We start from the raw sequence: 8,329 nt of genomic DNA on the forward strand, positions 1-8,329 counted from the left end.
ATTTAATCAGTTTTTTTAACACCCTAAAGCCAGGGTTTGATGGAGCAAACACAAAACAGGGCAAAAACAAACCAAAAGACTGTCCTTTTCCCCCAGCTCCCTCCAAAGCCCCCATACTCACAAGCAAAGGAACCAGCAAACGACAACCTGCCTAATCATATGCCCTTCAAAGGCCTTTTCTGTATTTGTGAAATTATTAACCTTCTTTTTTGAAACAGAGTCTTGAGTAGCACAGCTGGCCTTAAACTCGATCCATATTTGAGGATGACCTTGAAATTACAATTCTCTTGCTTCTATTTCTTTAGTGCTGAGGTTCTAAACATGACTCACCACACCTGGCTTCCGCAGCACTGGGAGTCAGATCCAGGGCTAGGCAAGCACTCTACAAAATGTCTAACCTAAGACTGTTGACTCTTTAACGTCTAACTATCCAGAATCAGAGAGATTCAGAGATTCAATTGCTTAGTTTGACCAGGGAACTGTTCTTCACAGGTTGCCAAGATTTGGCTGCATATATATAAAAAAAAAAAAAAAAAAAAAAAAAAAACTCCAGTAACAAACATCCCACATTATAGAAGCTTCTCCCATAGACTGAGTCTGTGAGGATGTGCCTCTTTCATGCTTCAACAGAGCCCTGTCAGCATAAATGAGGGCCAGAGGTCCTGGGGTTTAAGCCTCCTAATGCTGCCTGTAAGTACAATATTTAGGGAGAGTTTTGAATGACTTGAGTAATTCATTCATTCATCCAGCATCTATTGACCACCTGTTTTGAAGCACAGAGCTTTTAATCTTAGGTATCCATCCTTAAATTGTCCCTAAAGGATCAGGGAGACTGCAACATCCATGATTACAATACAGGCAGAACCGTCCCTCTGCCTTTTTTTCTCTTCTCTGGTTAAGACATGTCAGTGTCCAGGATAGAAGCAGAGTCATTGGCTGAGAATCCACTCCATTTGTTGTTGCTACTGTGGACCCCTTAAGAAGAATGAAAGGCTCCTTTCAAACTGGGCAGGTGGCACACACCTTTAATCCTGGTACTTAGGAGGCAGAGGCAGGAGAATCTCTGAGTTTGAGGCTAGCCTGGTCTGCAGAGTTCCAGGACAGCCAACCTTACACAGAGACACCCCTCCCCCCACATACCAAAGAAGAGAGAGAGAAAGAAAGAAAGAAAGAAAGAAAGAAAGAAAGAAAGAAAGAAAGAAAAGGAAGGAAGGAAGGAAGGAAGGAAGGAAGGAAGGAAGGAAGGAAGAAAGAAAGAAAGAAAGGGAAGGAAGGAAGGAAGGAAGAGAGAGAGAGAGAAAGAGAGAGAGAGAGGACACTTCCCCTCCAAGGAGGGTAAAGGTAAGCAGGCCTGTGTTTGTTCTCTCCAGAGATTATAATATGAAGAGAGGAGGGACTTGTGTGATCTATCAGTGAGATTGGATTTTACGATTCTAAGAAAAGGTTGGGAAGACTTGTACTGCCCAGATGCCTACCTAAGCTCAGTTCTCAGACCCACACGGCAGAAGAAAAGAACTGACTCCTCTAACCTTAAACATGCTGCGACACAATACATACATACACACACACACACACACACACACACACACACACACACACACTTGCATATATATGTCCACTAGGTAAAGAGAATTGCAGGGACTGGAGGAATGGTTCAGTGTTTAAGAGCACTTGCGGCTCTGCCAGAGGACCACGGTTGGTTCCTAGCATAGGCAATGCAGCTCACAGCTGTCTATAACTCCCAGCTCTGGGGAAATCTGGCCTGACACTTGGCACACATCTACATATATACATAAATAAAAAGTAAAAATAAATCTTTAAATTCTCATTTCTCTTTACTGAAAAGGTGGGTTAGAGAGTCGGATGATCAGGGAGCCTGCAAAGTGGACAGCAGCTAACCTCCAAGAGGGCTCCAGGACCAGAGGGGTGGTAGGTGCCTAGAAACCTCGGGACTGAGGGACAGGGGTAGGGATGCTAAAGAGTCAGGCCCATGGGGCCAAGTCCTCAAGCTTGAGCAGGAAGCTGGAACAGGAAGCTGCAGGAGTCTCTGGGCAGGGATCACTATGGAGCAGCTACACAGGCCACAGAGCAGAATCAGAAAGCCAGGGTCTCCTGCTGTATCACTGGGAGTCTGGGGGAATCCTCCAGATGCCCAAGGCTGAGCAGTAATCCATGGGAACAGACCTACCACTGGAATGACTGCTATCAGACTGCCCTCCACTCAGGCAGGTGGACTTGAGGTTATTCTTGAAGACAGCCAAGATCATTATGAGAGGAACATAGTTAGCATACCACACGACTTTCTTATAAGGACACTTTAAGAGTCCTATTTCAACTTAATCACCTTTTTAAGAGTATTTTCCCTGGGCGGTGGGAAAGGCAAAGCATTTTCACGTAGCTGACTTCTGTGAGTCCTTTCATGGACAGATACATGTTGCCACTGAGAGGCTGAGGCAAGAGGATTAAGAATTCTGATTCTTTGGGAGGCAGAGGCAGGTGGATTTCTGAGTTCGAGGCCAGCCTGGTCTACAGAATGAGTTCCAAGACAGCTAGAGCTACACAGAGAAACCCTGTCTCGAAAAACCAAAAACAAAAGAATTCTGATTCTACCAGACAGGTGTGGTTGTATGCCTTTGATACCAGGACTTAGGAGGCAGAGACAGACAGATGGATCTCTGAGTTTGAGGCCAACCTAGTCTACAGAGCAAGTTCTAGGGCTCTTAGGACAACCAGGGCAGCAGCAACAACAATAATGTATCTTCAAATAAGGCCACGTAGGAACGGTGTGGGGGTGGGGCATAGGTCCGCTCATTACAACTGCTGTAGTTACTCTCCAAGGAGTTTTCGATGGAAACTCCCTTGCAGCTCCTCACTGTGGGGTTCATCAATAAAATTCAGCTCTGGCTGCTATCTCCCTTATATGGGTTGAGTTGTGCACTGTTGAAAGATATGTTAAGCTGGGCCTGGTGACCTGTGTCAGCCTGTAATCCCATCCTCTCTGGAGCCTGAGACAGGAGGATCAAAGTTTGAAAGCATACTACTCGGAGATACAAACTGAGTTCAAGGGTAGCAGATGAGTGCAACCTTGTCTCTAAACAAAAGGAAGAAAAGACTGGGGATATAGATCAGGGGTGGAGTTCTTACCTAGCATACATTGAAGTCCTGGGTTCAATACCCAGAGTAATATTGATAAAAGGAACTAAAACGATCACTCAGCAGTTTAGAGAACTTGTTGCTCTTGCAGAGGACCTGGGTTCAATTTCCGGAATCCACATGGAGGCTTGCAACTATCTCTTACTCCAGTTTCTGGGGATTGAACACCTTCTTCTGACTCTGATAGGCACAAGGAACACAAACAGTGCAAGTCCACATACACATGTGACTAAGCATTTACATATATTTATAATTTTGTATTATATATAAACATTTATATATAAACACACACACATATATATATATGTGTGTGTGTGTGTGTGTGTGTGTGTGTGTGTGTATGTGTGTGTGTGTTTTAAAATGATAATAAAAACATTGAAGTGAATGTAGCTTTATTTGGAAGAAGAGTCTTTGCAGATGTCCTCAAGTTTAGGTCATACTAGACCAAAATGATTTTGAATCCAGTGACTGGTCTTATAAGAACTGGGCCGTCGGAGCAGAGTGTGGTAGTGCACATCTTCAATCCTAGCACTTGGGAGACAAGCAGGCGGATCTCTGTGCATTGTCTACAAGTTTCAGGCCAGCCAGGGCTACACAGTGAGCAGGAAAATCACTTGGGGGAGGGGGGAGGGCACAGGCAGTAAAGTGCTTGCTGTAAACACAAAGACCCAAGTTCAGTTCCCTAGTCATCATCTCTCCCCTCAAAAAATAGATAGATAGATAGATAGATAGATAGATAGATAAAACAAACAAGATAAAACAAACAACTGACAGGACAGTGATTGTAATCCCAGAGCTACTGGGGCTACAGTAGGATCCCTGGAGTTTATGAGAAACTCCCAGTCCAAAAAAAAAAAAAATGTAGGGCACAGTTGAGGAACACCTGATGTCAATCTGGTCCATGTACACATATACACCAAAAAAAAAAAAAAAAAAAAAAAAGGAAATTGAGACACTCATGCTGGGAAGAACACTTTGTGACAACAGAGGCAGAGGTGGTAATGGGGTGACCACAGAAGCTGGGAGGAGGCCGTCCTGTTACTTTAAGCCGCCCCATTTTGTGCAAGTTGATTACAGCAGCCACAGGAAACATTTTTCAGCTGTTTTGTGGCTGGAGAAGGAAAATGCAGAATCCTACTCTCTTAGTTAATTTTCCTGTTGCTGTGACAAAACATTCTGACAAAAGCAATTTACGGGAGAAGGGCTTTATTTGGGCTCTGAGTTCAAGGGTACTATTGTCCATTGAGGTGGGGACTTCAGGGCAGCAGGAGGTTAAGGCAGCTGGTCACTTGGCACCCACAAACAGGAAGCAAAGGGCATGAACGCTGGAGCCCAGCTAGCTTTCTCCTTTTTATACAGCTCAGGACCCTTAGTGTGGGTTCTCCAGCTTGCAGTTAACCTAATCGGCATCAGCCTTCATCTGTATGACCAGAGGTTCGTAATCCCTCACAGTGTATCCGGAGGCTTTGTTTGATGATTTCAGAACAGATCCTGCATACAACACTTGAGATTTAGTGGGTCATTTCTGCCATTCAGAGGAAATATTTGTTCTTCTGTCTCCCCAGATCCCATTCATTCATCTCTATCATGGACAGACACCATTGCTGTTTAACTAGCCCCAAAGCCACCAAATGTTTTTACTCACTGTGCTTTCCAGTCGCCCCCACCCCCACCCCTCCTCCCTCTCTTCCTTCCTTCCTTCCTTTCTTTCAGTCCAAGGTTTGCTGTCTAGCCCAGTCTCCTCCTCACTGGTGGTCCCTCCTACTTCAGCTGCCCAGTGCTTGGATTGTAAACCTGGCTATTCAAAAGGCCCTCAACTTTACATCTTAGATCAGGTCTCTTTCCCCAGTCTCCAGACTCATCTATTGATGGCGTTTCCTTCCTTCTAGCATTATATTGTGAGCATAGATTCTGTGGGTCAAAAGTTTACACAGATCCTTGTGGGAATGGCTTGTTTCTGCAACACAATGTCTGGGGACTCGGCCAGAAACACTGAACACTGAAGCTAGCTGGGAACTGACAGGCAGAATCATCTTGTGCCTAGGCTAGGGTGACTCACAGGTAGAACTGTCCCCAAGAGCGCCAACATGGGGCCTTGCCTCTTCCCTCGTGCTCGCTCTCTCTCTCTCTCTCTCTCTCTCTCTCTCTCTCTCTGGTTTTTCGAGACAGGGTTTCTCTGTATAGCCCTGGCTGTCCTGGAACTCACTCTGTAGATCAGGCTGGCCTCGAACTCAGAAATCCGCCTGCCTCTGTCTCCCAAGTGCTGGGATCCTTCATGCTCTCTTATGGGTTGTGCTTTTGGAAATGTATATGTCATTGCCTAGACATGGCATATTCTTTTTAAAAATTTTATGTACATGACTGCTTTGCCTCATGTATGTATTTGTGTCACATGCATGTTTGGTGCTTAAAGGACTCAGAAAAAGGGAGTTGAATCTCCTGGAACTAGATTTATGCATGTTTGAAAGCTGCCATTCGGGTGCTGGGAATGGCCTGGGTCCTCTGTAACACAGAAGAGTGCTTTTAACCACTGAGTCATCTCTCTAGCATGCTCCATTCTTTTGGAGGGTGGAAGATTGGAATGTAGTTTTGCTATGTAACTCAGATGGACCTGATTACTAGCTTACAGCCCAGACTGGCACTGAATTCATGACAATCCTCCTGCCTCAGCCTCCTGGGTGTTGGGATTACAGCATTCTTTGGTGTCTACCTGGTAACTGTTGAGAAATTCCTCGTTAACTATATAAGACTTCAATGCCCTCTGCCCCTCTCCCTCAGCCACGAACACACACATGCACACACATGCACACACATGCACACACACATGCACACACATGAACACACACATGCACACACATGAACACACCCATGCACACACATGAACACACACATGCACACACATGCACACACATGCACACACACATGCACACACATGCACACACACATGCACACACATGCACACACATGAACACACACATGCACACACATGCACACACATGAACACACACACATGCACACACATGAACACACACATGCACACACACATGCACACACATGAACACACACATGCACACACATGAACACACACATGCACACACACGTGCACATGCGCACAGATACACACTTATCAAACTAGTATTGCTCCATATCATTAGCTAATGAAGAAAATGAAGATTCTTGCTTGTTTTGAAAGAGGTCGATAGGACCCTTGGCTGACTTTGAACTTGCTCTGTATCGGAGGATGCTGCTGAACTCCTGATTCTTTTGCCTCTACCTCTCAATTGCTGCGATTTACAGCAATGGCCACCATACCTGGCTGTAAGATTCTTTAAAATGTATTCAACATAGATATATAACTGTGCTCAAGAAGCTGTTAACATAGTAAGAGGAAAGCAAAATCAGGTTAATAAATGGTCTTATTTATTTAGGTTTTGTGAGACAAGGTCTCACTCTTTAACCCAGGCTTGCCTCAAACTCATGATGGTCTAACTGCCTCAATTACGGACAAAAATTACATATATAGGCCACCACAAATTAAATGCTTTCAGAAACAGAAACAGTTGGGCAGTGGTCATGCCTTTAATCCCAGCACTCAGGAGGCAGACTGGGGCCTATCTCTGAGTTTGAGACCAGCATGGCCTACAGAGCCAGTTCTAGGCAAACTTTGTCTTAGAAAAACTTTGTCTCAAGGAAAAGAAAGAACGAAAGAAAGAGAAAAGAAGAGAAAAAGAAACATACAGAGATAACATTAAATTCTGAACTAGAATTAACAAAGATACATCTATACCAGTGCTTACAACCTCACTATCGTCCCTAGCTCAATCCAGTGTTAGAGTCTCCTTGGAATCAGTTTTGTAGACAAGAAACTCAGAGAAGTCGTTGGGTACCAGAAGATGCCTCTGTCAGGAGGAAGTACTAAGGGTGGGATAACATACTCAGAGACTCAGTAGTTAGCCTAGGTACAGTGGGAATGATGCCCATTTCTGTCTCTCCTAGTTATCTGGAGAATGTGATTTAAGGGCTGCTGGAACCCCCTTCCATGTCCCAAGCACGTATATGAGAGAGAGAGAGAGAGACAGAGAGAGACAGAGACAGAGACAGAGACAGAGAGATCCTGAGGACAAAGAGATGACGGAGTAAAACTTACCCTGCTGGAGCTCCTATAATCCACCCCGACATTCAGAGGGCAAAGGAGAACCCATTACAGGTTTCAAGGCCAGCCAGAAAGAGGGGTTCCCAGGAATGCCCCAGCCCTGCCCATGTCTACCCTACATGAATCTTTGTGAAGCAAAGGACCGCAGAAATAAAAGTCCCATGTGTAATTTGGGTGGTATGATTATTGTGAGTAGATTGGACGGGACAAACTTGAAAATGGAGGCGGGTGTTAAAAGAAGCATACAAACTTAGTTGTGAAGACCTGTGATCCCGGCACTCAGGAGACTAAACAAGAGATTGAGAGTTCAAGACCAGCTGGTACTATACGGTAAATTCCAAGCCAGCCTGAGGTCACATACCCCAGCCCAGGGCTTGGAGAGGTGGATCAGTACAGTGCTTGCTAAACAAGCGTGAGGATGGTGTTTGGATCCTCCCACGGAAATGCCCAGTAGGTATAATTCCAGCCTTGGAAGGCAGACGCAGGGTCTCCAGAGAAGCTGGCTGGTAAGAGTCACTGTGTGAATGAGCTCTGGGTTTGAGAATCCCTCAGTGATGAAGCTGGATAAACAAGGAAGATGATCCCAGACACACCCACCTCAGGTGTCCACATGCATGAGCACAAGTGCACACACAAATGCAAGCATACATCACACACATGCACACACACACCACCACCACCCCCACACACACAGGACAATAAAAACAACACAAACTCTCCAACCTACATCCTCCTCCTTGTTCTGGGGTTGCTGCATGTGCCTGACTCACTTGGGTCACAGGCTTCTGTCCTGTCCTCATTCAGATCGGCTCTCCAGTACCATGGTTTCCACTGAAGAACGTCTCTTACCTGTACCCTTAGTAGTCTGGTCCTCTACTTCTGGCTTCGATCTCATCTGTCATAGGAACTGCCTAGCTGACCCCTCTTCTTCCAGGGCCCCTTCCAATTTAATGTTCATACAGCTCCCATCTTCCTACCTTCCTAGACCATCTCTCAGATCAAAACCCCAGAGTATCTCAGGTC

The sequence above is a fragment of the Grammomys surdaster genome, unplaced genomic scaffold (genome assembly GCF_004785775.1).
Source record: "Grammomys surdaster isolate TR1022 unplaced genomic scaffold, NIH_TR_1.0 134, whole genome shotgun sequence".
Classification (NCBI taxonomy): Eukaryota; Metazoa; Chordata; class Mammalia; order Rodentia; family Muridae; genus Grammomys; species Grammomys surdaster.